The sequence below is a fragment of the Macrobrachium nipponense genome, chromosome 28, assembly GCF_015104395.2.
Source record: "Macrobrachium nipponense isolate FS-2020 chromosome 28, ASM1510439v2, whole genome shotgun sequence".
Classification (NCBI taxonomy): domain Eukaryota; kingdom Metazoa; phylum Arthropoda; class Malacostraca; order Decapoda; family Palaemonidae; genus Macrobrachium; species Macrobrachium nipponense.
Genome location: NC_087217.1, coordinates 585,183 through 596,993, shown reverse-complemented (window position 1 = coordinate 596,993; position 11,811 = coordinate 585,183). Strand labels below are relative to the sequence as shown.

Genomic DNA, 11,811 nt, shown 5'->3' with positions numbered 1-11,811 from the left:
TGTATACTCTCGTGGGCTGGGGCACCATATTATTACCAATCATGGTCTCCTGCAGAGCTATACAAACAGGAGACACTTCTGATATGAGCAGCCTTAACTCTTTCCCAGCTTTAGGCTCTTAATCCCTGACAGTTCCACTGGAGAAAATTAATGAATTTTACTTTCCTTTAGAGGCTGTTACATTAGAGCCTCTTTTAAGAGCTTTCAGCTTACAACCCTGCTCTTTTTTCCTGGAAGGAGACCGATTGTTTAAGGCTGCCTTCCTTTTTAAAGGGTTATCAGTCTCAGGAACAGCAGACAAAGCTGGTGTCGCTTGAGGAGGGGTGTGAGGATCGGATATTGGTGTATCCTTGAAAGCATTTACAGGTGGTACAGCCTCCAGAGAGGTGGGAGTGCCAGGTACTCCTGGCACAGCCTCCACAGAGGCAGGAGTACCAGAAATTATTGGCTCTGCTTCTATAGAAGCAAGAGTGCCAGAAACCACGGGCACTGCCTCCTAAGAGGCGGGAGTGCCAGAACCAACTGGCACCACCTCCGAAGAGGCGCCCCCTGATCCCAACTCCTTGACGAGGTGGGGGGCTTAGGGATCCACTGCAGAGAGAGTATGCCCCTTTACGCCTATGCTCTCTGCTTTGGATCCAACTGAACATTGGGACCTTTAACTCCTTTACTCCTCCTCTTATAAATTTTCGCTCTTCCCTTCTTCTTCTTTTGTTGACGACCTTGGCATGATTTTGGACTATTGAATTGACTGCTCTTATAACTTGATGGAGGGTGGAGTTGGACGGCATGCCACTTCACCCGTAAAACATAAAGTACCTGACGTGGTTGAGCGAGGAGAAATTTTTATGTCAAGCCATGCCTGCAGTGCTGGGTCCGATCTCATGGGACTGACGACCCTTAAGGCATTGTGGGTATGGCGTATATCCAGGTGAGTGTCCCAGGGCAGTTACCATGGTGTAACAGTATTGCTCCTCCCCCAGTGGGCCTCCCTGGTGAGAGGGACCTCATCCTGGACGAAATTTAAATCTTAATTATATGGAAAATTTAACAAACCCCCTCATGACTTCTGGAACGGATTTGGACCACTCTGAAGAAAGCTCAAGTCACAAAGACCAGGTTGGTATTAAAACTTTAATACCATATACCAGACCAAGGAAACCTAAGTACCGACCATGACCCAACTTTGACTCACTTGACTCCCTCTTTGGGAGTGGAAGTTGGTCAAGGTTTCTTACTATGGAAGCAGAACAAAATATTTCAGCTTTGAAATTGGAAAAATTGCTTATTAATAGCCATCCAACGGCAGAAATGTCGTTCAGAAAAATAAAAGAAAAGACTTGGCTTATAGAACTACAACAAAAAGTCAGTCTGAAGATTATTTGTCTTTAAAAACAATAGATAACATTATTGTCAAGTAAAAAAACATGATAATATGAACAGTATCCAGGGTACCATCGTACTTCCTGACAATAACGACGAGCCAATAAATAAGAAAATGCTGTTAGACTCTCTCAAAAAGAGATACCCCAAGGTAGAGGATGCGAGGTTTATGATGCAATAAGCAAAAGAGGTAATAAACAAATACTAAAAATAGCAAAAATAAAATTTGAGGGTTCAGATCTACCTCAAAAAATAAAATTCTAGGTCAAAATAGAGAATTAAGACCCTATATTCCAAAACCACTGCAGTGTCAAAATTGCAGTAAGTATGGACACACAAAGAGAAATTGTAGGAATGAACCGGTGTGCGCTTACTGTGGATCTACAGAACACACCACCAAATGGAAGTGCGGTGAACCTAAGTGTGTAAACTGTGAGCAGAATCATTCATGCAAGATCCAAAGAATGCATGCATTAACTATACAACACTGAACTAAAAATGTTAAAAGAAAGGACAGGCATGCCTATAGCAGAGGCTAAATTAGAATTAAAGTGAGAGGAATTCAAGATCCTGTTAAGAAACGTACATATTCTTCTATAACAGGAACCAGTAATGAAACAAAAAACATACAGATAGAAGGTAACAAGATGCAACAAAGTAGGTCTCAAGAAGAGTCTGTAATATTGCAGAAAAAAACTAAAGATAGTAAAAAATCAGGAAACAAGTGCAAATGAATTAGATAATATTCTATCAAATTCATTTGAGGTGTTAATGCATATAGAAGCACAAGCAAAAATACTATCACAGAGGTGGAAGTAGAAGTGTGATGTACCGAAAATTAAAGAAAAAAAAAGACCTTAGAGATAACACCACCAAAAACAAAGAAACCCAACTATAATCAGAGAAACATCGGTCAAACCAAAAACCAAAAAATATGAAAAAGAAAGAACAAAAAACAAAATGTGGACCTACCTTATCTCCTAAAAAATAATAATAAAACCTATGGATGCAGAGATCCCAAAAAAACCAAAGAAGTGGGGAGGAGAACCCATACCATGGATGATGTTGACTATGTCAAGGGTGATGAGATTACTCATCACCCCAATAATCAGGTACCAATAAGAACAAATAAAGCAGTATATATACATGACACACATGTGGCTGCAATGATTGCTTTCATTGCTTTGTGCAATGATAACAAAAATATTACAAAAGATTGCTTAACAAATATTATAAGAAATTTATGAAATATAGAAAGAAGAGGCCACGATTTAAACACCCATGAAAAAGGATGTATGCATTGAGCCAAAAAACTTAAAATATTATAAAGATAAACAACTGAATGTGGTAAAAAAATTTTAGAAAAAAAATTCAAGTGATGATAATACAAAAAAGAAAAACAAAACACGACCGATATAACATAATATTTTCAATAGTTTATATTATACAATGGAAGTAAATGGTCTTACAGACAGATTATAACCTGGGAGAAGTACAAAGGTTATTAAAGGAATATGAACCCATGATATATGTCTACAACAATGTCCAATAATACAATTTCCAACAAATAGGTAAATATACCTTAATATCAATATCACAGGTAGAAGAAGGAAATTTTAGGTACAGCCATATATGTACATAAACAAAGTATGTTATGACAAAGTACCTGTAAACATAGCTGCCCTCCAAAAATATCAGGTATTAAAATTCGAATTAAATCTATAATTATATCATTTATAATTTATACAACAACCAAAATAAAAATTACAATATTTGATAAAACTTGGAGAATTACTTAAAATGCCAAAGAACCTATGTTTTTAATAGTAGGGGATTTTAGCTCACAACCCAATAGGTGGGACTGTAAAACTGTTTCAACTCAAATAGAGCAGGAAGTAAAGGTAGAAGAACTTATAGATTTCAAATGACATATGTTGTATAAAATGATGATGAAGTTAGCAACATATTATTCAAAAACACATGGAACATTTCCTCTGTAGAACTTAACTCTATGTTCAACAAAGTATAGTTGACAGATTAGATTGGAAAACACAATTGATGACTTGACACAGTGATCATTTTCCCAATACAGGCAGTCCCCGGGGTTACGACGGGGGGTCCGTTCTTTGAGGCGCGTCGTAAGCCGAAAATCGTCGTAAGCCGGAACGACACTTGGAAATATGCCTTAAACTAAGAAAAAGTTAGAGACCTTACCTGTGTGACATGCAAGTAGATTGCATGATGTGTAGTGTGGTATTCCATGGCAAAGGATGGTTTTCTTGAAGTATAATTCTTTATTAAACTCTTGTGACACTAAAAGAACAATGTACACTACACTTAATCCTTAGGGTATACACTAAACACTGTCACTATCGTATACATGCATTGCACACTTTGTAGATCTGGAGTACACTAAAATCCCAGTCTGGTAGCTCTGGAAGGTAAAAGTATAAAACACAATTAGTACAAAATACTACACAAAGTCCTGAATACAATATGTAAATATAGATATCAAGAGTAAAAGAGTTAATGTATGTTAATTATTCCTTACTTTTAGTTTATAATTCCTTACTTTGAGTTATATCAAGAGTAAAAAAGTTAATGTATGTGAATTAATTCCTACTTTTAGTTTAAAAATGTCTGCTATGTAACCCTGGGATGGACAAAGTCTTATGTGGCCCCATAGCCTACATCATTCAGGGGGTTCTGGAAGTACAAAAAATAATTCTATGTCAGTAAGTACCTCTTATGCATAGTAAGTTACATACAGTAATATGCACCATACAGTGGTTTAATATCACATATAAATAACATGTATAAAAACTTAGTTAATGTATGTTAATTAATTCCTTACCTTTAGTTTATATTTGACATTCATCGTAACCCTGGATGGACAAAGTCTTATGTGGCCCCATAGCCTACATCATTCAGGGGGTTCTTTGGAATGTACAAAAAATAATTAGTATGTCAGTAAGTACTCTATGCATAGTAAGTTACTACAGTAATATGCACCATACAGTGGTTTAATATTGTAAATGATTGGTCTACACCCCCTGTTCAGCAGGAGTGTACAGTATGTAATGTAATTCCATGAGGGGACCTTGATCACTTTATCCCCTGTGAGAGATCTTGGTCCACTTAATGTATGTTTACTATATGTACTATGTATAATTTCCTTAACCTTTAGTACAGTAGTACATAGTTTACAGTTTGGTCGTGCTATGTTATGTAGTAAACCCCTGGACAAAGTTTTATGTGGCCCCATAGCCTGCATCATGGAGGGGGTCCTGTTTTCTGGAATTGTACCAAAAAAGTATCAAAGTTAAGTCATGTTTTATGTATGTTTAGTAAGTTACATACAGTAAACCATACGTACAGTGGTTTACTAACATGTACTACATATTGTAACATAATCAAACTTGGTTGGAAAGAAATTCCTGTAAAAAAAAGTTATGTACGTATGTAATATGTAATACTGTATGTAAAAACCTTACTGTTCATACTTGTTACACACATGTTACATGTGATACGTATGCTTTCCTGAAGGGTTTTTTCCATCCAAAAATGGTGCTTCTACTTGTAGTAGTTATCCCTTGATGACACTTGTAGTAACAACCTGGAGTGTGTTGCAAAAATGGTTGTTCTGGAAGGAAAAAGTAACAAAAAGAAATTTAGTGTACAAAATATACACTACAGAAAGTTGTGAATGCAATATGTTAATTACTGTAGATATATCAAGATGTACTACTAAAAAGAGTTAATGTATGTAATTAATCCTTACCTTTAGTTTATATTTGACATTCATCGTAACCCTTGGATGGACAAAGTCTTATGTGGGCCCCATAGCCTACATCATTCAGGGGGTTCTGGAATGTACAAAAAATAATTAGTATGTTAGTAAGTACTCTATGCATAGTAAGTTACATACAGTAATATGCACCCATACAGTGGTTTAATATACATATAACATGTAGTATAAAACTTAATTTAGAATTCCTTACATAACTTACAACTTTTATTTTGTGAGTCTCAAAGCTGTTACCTAGGTTGTGGGAGATGAGGTAGAGGTGTAGCATTCATGATAGGATGCATTCCAAACCTAACTTCAGTGTGCTTTATCACAGATAACAGCTAGATGATGGGCAGTCTGGAATGAAGAATTAATATTAAAGGACAGTATGTAAACCACTTAGGTGTACAAAATTTATTGTAACGTATGCAAAACATTAAACACAAACTGAGAATTCCTACCTCCAGCAAATGAAGACATGTAGGCTATGTAGAGGTCTGGTTTATGTTAAGTCACAGGTGCATGCCAGTCTGGAATGATAATGTAATAGTACATATGATTATCGTATTGTATGTTACATATAACATGGTTATTAAACATAAATGTAATATTAAAAACCATTAATAAAAAAAACTGTCCTTACCAAATTCTAGTGTTGGCGTTTGATTACGGGATGTCATATGGTACATGAGAGTGGGTGGCTGGGCTATTGGAGTGGGATGGGCAGGTGCTTGGGAGTCTGGAATGATAAAAAAAATATATAAATAGAGTTACTACTACTGTAACTACTGCACATGTTATTACTGTTTGACATATGTAGTGTGTAATACGTATGTTCAATATAAAAAAATGAAGAATTCTTTTACCTGAAGGGAATGGAGAGTGATACTACTCGTATCAACTGATTTGGGCTCTGGAGGTGATAACTTGTATCAACTGATGAGGGAACATCTACATCTGGAAAGAATGATAGGGTACATATTATAAGGTGGATGTAATTGTAGCATAGTACACTTTTAATAAAATTTCTATTAGCAATTTATAAAACATTTTATACAAATTTGTTAAGGATTCCTTACCTGATGTATAGGGCGAGGCATCAAAACCATTGGAAAGGCTCAGGGTCATCTGGGTCACTGTCACTATCAAAGGGTCTGAATGGAAAAAAAATAATAATAATAAGGTTATGCAACATCAAACACATTGTACCACTATGTAAGTTAGTGTACGTATGTATGTGTAGGGTGTAAACAATTTCCAACATGAAAATGATGAAAATGAAATTGCTTACTGATTGTACACGTTCAGGTGGGTCGGGCTGATACAGAGGGTCCAGGTACAGGGGGGATCTGGACTGTCACAGGTAGTACTGGGAGATCTGAACTGATCACAGGTAGTACAGGGAGATCTGGAACTGTCCACAGGTAGTACAGGGGGTCTGGAACTGTCACCACTTCTGCAATAAAATTACAAATGATGAAAAATTAATGAAGTTACAATTTACTCTTACATTTAGTAGTTTTGTTACATTAAAAAATTAACACATTTTAATATGTACACTATGTAAACACATAAATTAGTAAAACAGTTCAGAATTCCTTACCAGGACTAGGAGTGGGAGGTGGTGGATACTGGAGACTTGTGAAAGAAAGTGTCAAGCCTGGACTGCACACTTCTCTTCGTCTGCTTCTCCTTCAGGGTCTCCTTGTAGAAAAGTCCACCAAATCCATGATTCCTCTCTTGATTTTTGTCAAAACTAGAAACGTTTAGGGGTCTTCTGCTCAAAAGAAGCCAAGGCTCTCAGATGAGTAAAAAACCCTCTGACAAAGCCTTTTCACAGTTAATGACCTGGGTTTTGGCTCTGGGTTGCTGCCTCCTCTTCCTCAATCATTTGTTGTTCAAGTTCCTAGTAAGTCCTCTGCAGACAATCCTCTCCATGGGAATGGCAGCAGCTCTGTACATCATCAGGTTCAAGATCTAGTTTGCAGCCTCTTGCTTAGCCCTACGATCTTCCTCGTCACAGTATCGACGTCTTCTGCCTGGTCAAAGCCTTCAAAACTGTGGCACAAAACTGTGGACACAGTTTTCCTCCAGGCCCCATTTAAAGTGGTCGTCTTCACCTCGTCCCAAGCACTTGCAATGTTCTCTTCTGCATCTGCAATGTTGTAGCCCTTCCAGAATTTGCTTCAGTGTCAACTCCTTGTTAGCTTCTATGGCCCCCTCAATCAACACGTATGGTCCTTCTAAGGTAGTAAGCCCTTGAAATTTGCTATTACTCCCTGGTCCATTGGCTTATCAGCGATGTGGTATTGGGTGGGAGGTACACCACCTTCACATTAGGATGCATGTCGCTCAAATTTGAAGGGTGACCAGGGGGCATTGTCCAGGACTAAGAGGGCCTTAAAGGCAGACCCTTCGAAGTCAAATACCGCTCCACTGCTGGCACGAAATGGTCATTGAACCAATCTTCGAAGACCATTAAGGTAACCCACGCCTTCTTGTTAGATTTCCAAAATCACAGGGGAGTTGACTCTTTGAAAATGCCCTTGAAAGCCCTGGGATTCTCGGCCAAATACACCAGCAAGGGCTTCAGTTTCAAAATCACCAACTTGCATTGGCCCCAAACAGCAAAGTCAGTCGCTCCTTTCCAGCTTTATGGCCAGGTGCTGACTTCTCCTCCTTGGAAAGGTACGTCGATTGGCATTCTTTTCCAAAATAATCCAGTCTCATCCACATTAAAGACTTGGTCACCGTGTAACCACCATCCTTAATTATCTCAGCCAAACCACCTGGAAAACTTTCTGCTGCTTCGCTATCAGCACTAGCAGCTTCACCTTGCGCTTCACATTATGCAAATTTGCACGAGCCTTAAAAACGGTTAAAACCAAACCTCTACTCGCGGAAAATTCACCACCAGCACTGCCTTCGCCAAACTTTTTCACTACTGGCCTCATGCAAGCGCTCTAGCCTTCTCTGGATCACATTAAGCTCACCGGAACACGTCGCTGGTTCTGGTCCTCCAGCCAGATACATGAGCAATTCTCCATTTCAACAATGCTCTGGCTACGTTGCTTCTCGTTTTATACCGTTGACTTCATTCGTGCAGCATCCTTAACGTGCTTCAGAATACGTTCCTTATCCTTCACAATGGTTACCACCGTGGTCCTGCTCAAGCCTAAAGAACGGCCTATTTCGGTGTTAGTTTCTCCCTTCTCCGAACGCTTATCACGTCATATTGACCTCCATCGTGATGACTTCCTCTTCTTGGATGAAAACATCATTCGAGGAAGTACTTTGGCGTTTAGGAGCCATTGTAAATTAGCGAAAATGGAAGGAATTTCAGCAACGTCTCAGCACACAAACCTAGTGGAATGCAGGCGTCCTTTCTTTCGTATTGTTACGCTTGGCGTCCTCGACCGTCCGAGGTCGTTGTTCGGTCAATTTACCATACAGTTTAATAGCGTTAATTAATTTATGTACCTCCGCTCAAAAACTAGTTCTGCATATGAGGTATCGTTAAAAAGCATAACAAAACGTCGTAACCTTGGAATTTGTGTTGTAATCTAACCAGAAAACTTAGTTTTTTTAATTATGTACTGGAAAACAAGCAATGATTTTTTATTTATATTTGCGCTTTTGGACTGTTTTAAACTGCGCATCCCAAGCTAGTGTATTCATTCGCCCGCAAACTAGTTCCGCATATGCGGCGTCAGTAAAAAAATTCAAAAAAAATACGAAAAAAAAAAAATGTCAAAAATCATCATAACCTCAAAATTTTTGTTGTAATGTAACCAAACAAAACATATTTTTATTATGTACTGTGCTAAAAAACTATAAAGGGATTTTTTATCATAGCATGCGTTTTTAAAAGCGTCGTTAACTCGGAGCGTCGGAAGCGTCAGCGTCGTACCTCGGAAACAAGCGTCGTAACCCCAGGACGGAATTTCCATTGAATATTTAAGAAAAAGCGTCGTAACCTCGGAACGTGTAAGCCGGAAAACCGTTCGTAAGCCGGGGACCGCCTGTATTAATTTCCTTTTTACAAAACCCTAACCCAGCAAAAAACACGTCTTCACTATAATATTTATAAAGCAGACTGGGAGCAATATGAAATGCATACTAGAAGTATACCACATTTGAATATCTAAAAAGACCATAATGAAAACTAATAAGTTTCTTGTTAATTTCATCAAAAATGCTGCTGATAAAACACATACCAAACTCAAAACCCCATCCAACAAAACACAAAGTTTCATGGTGGTCCGAAAAAGCTAACAGAATTAATAAATATAAAACCTCAAATAGGGAGACGATTGGATAATTTGATAGAAAGTTCAGTAAAAAAAATAAAAACAATTACCAATATTAGAAAGTACTTTACAAAAAATTATTATATTGTTACTAGAAATTGAGGCATTAAAACCTATATACAACAAAATATCTGCAAAATTTCGAAAGAATAATCTAGGAAGAATAATTTCATGGAGGGAAATATGTATCAGATCTTTCTAATAATACTCCCATAAAAAAAAATAATGGGAAAAATTCAGGAAAATAAAGGTACCCATGTGAAACCACCCAGACATGCCATATTAAAAAAAAAGGACGAAAAAAGAATAAGACTCGTCGCAAAAGAAATGAGTAATATAATATGAGAAAACTTAGCGAAATGTAGCAGTGACAGAAATTAGATGATCACTTCCGCATAAAGAAAAAATAATATAGAAACTAATAACAATAAAATTTTTGAAACAATAGAAGACAATATATTATAATAGAAAATTTTAAATATGGAAGAGTTTGAATATGCTCTCACTAACAGCAATAAATCTGCTCCTGGAGGTGACAATATTTGTTTTTGAGATGATCTCCGCCACTTAGACCTCTGGTGAAGACATACTTGTTACAATTTTATAATCATTTTATGGCTTAGAAAATTTATTTTCCTGATGAATGGCGTAAAAGCTATAATAATTCCTATCCCCAAACCTGGAAAAGATCCAAGTGATGCAAATAACTACAGACCAATTTCTCTAACAAGTTGCTTTGTGCAAGTTACTAGAAAAAAAATGTGTAAATGCTCGAGTAACATGGCACATTCGAGAAAATAAAATCTTGACTCCCCACTCAATTTGGGTCACAGTGCAACAGATCTACGTTAGATTCTCTCTCTAACTCGAAAGACCCATATACGAAGAGGATTTGAGCGAAAGCAAAATAACTGTAGCAGTCTTTTTTGACATCGAAAAAAGGCTTATGATACTACCTGGAGGTTACCCTATAATTAAAAACTTTACAAAATAACAAACATTCGTGGACATTTACCTAGTTCATCCAAAACTTTTTAAAAACAAATCGTAGCTTTTCAAGTGAGAAATCGATGATGTATTATCGAGAACATTTCACTTGAAAATGGTGTTCCACAGGAAGTGTCCTTATGCACACTGTTTTACCCTGGCAATTATGATATTAATAAAATTAAAAATCTACCACTGGAATTAAAAGCAACCTTTACATGGATGATTTTGCCATATATTATTCGCCTCTCGTATTAAAACATGCAGAACGCATCATTATAAAAGTATTATAAAAATAAATGAATGGACCTCATCTGTAGGAATTTAAGTTATCCATACATAAGACTCAAGCTAGTAGTATTTTATAAAGATAAAAGATGGATGAATGATGAGTAATAGATTTAAAATCAGAAATCATAGTATACCAAATTAGAACAAACTGCAAAAAATTTTTAGGTTTAGTTTTTGATACTCACTTAAACTGGAAACCACACATAAATACTTGAAATCAAAATGTAAAAAAGCATTAAATCTAATTAGAAATTATCAAACGCTAATGGGGGGGAGCCGATAGACAAACCCTTACATTACTGTACAAAAGCAAACAGTCCTATCTATAATTGATTACGGTAGCGAAGTATATGGCCGGCGTCAGACGCAGCACTGAAAATGTTTGGACCCCAGTTCATAATGATGGGCCTTAGAATATGTTCAGGAGCCTTTAAATCATCACCGACCCTCTTTTCCCCCCCATATAGGTTGAATGTGGTGAACTACTCTCTCTCTCCATAGAGAGCTTGTTATAATGAAGAGTGCTCTGAGAATTAGGACAAGCGATTCTCCAACAAAAAAATTATTGAACTCAGAGTATTTTTTATAAACAATCATCCACCCCTTTTCCAATTAGAGCTAGAAGACTGTTTGAGTCACTAAATGTGAATATACAAATTCCTCCAGTTAGTAAAATTACCTCCGCCTTGGACAATGAATAAAATGAAAACTTGCACACAAATTAAAATATTTATCAAAAAAAACTACTTATATACGCCATCACACCATAGACAACATACAATAGAACATATGAACGAAAAGGTCCACATTATGCAATATTCACAGATGGATCTAAATCGGAACATGGAGTGGGATATGATGCAGTGTCCCAGGACAAATCATACCAATTCTCTCTTCTAATACAGCTTCAATATTCACAGCAGAACTTTGCGCATGCCTCGGCCATAAAAATAATTAAAGAAACATCACTCAATAATTTTGTGATTTTTAGTGACTCGAGAAGTGCCATATAAGCCATCCAGAGTTACAAACCAAAAAATAATATAGTAC

General features: G+C 36.9%; 1 long non-coding RNA gene across 1 annotated transcript; it reads right to left on the bottom strand.

The window, feature by feature from the left end:
- Positions 1-4,041: 4,041 nt before the first annotated feature.
- On the bottom strand, positions 4,042-4,668 carry LOC135201246 (uncharacterized). Its single transcript, XR_010311466.1, has 3 exons — positions 4,565-4,668; positions 4,238-4,320; positions 4,042-4,089 (listed from the first exon to the last, which is right to left on the bottom strand). It is a non-coding gene; the product is annotated as an uncharacterized LOC135201246 (long non-coding RNA).
- Positions 4,669-11,811: the final 7,143 nt, after the last annotated feature.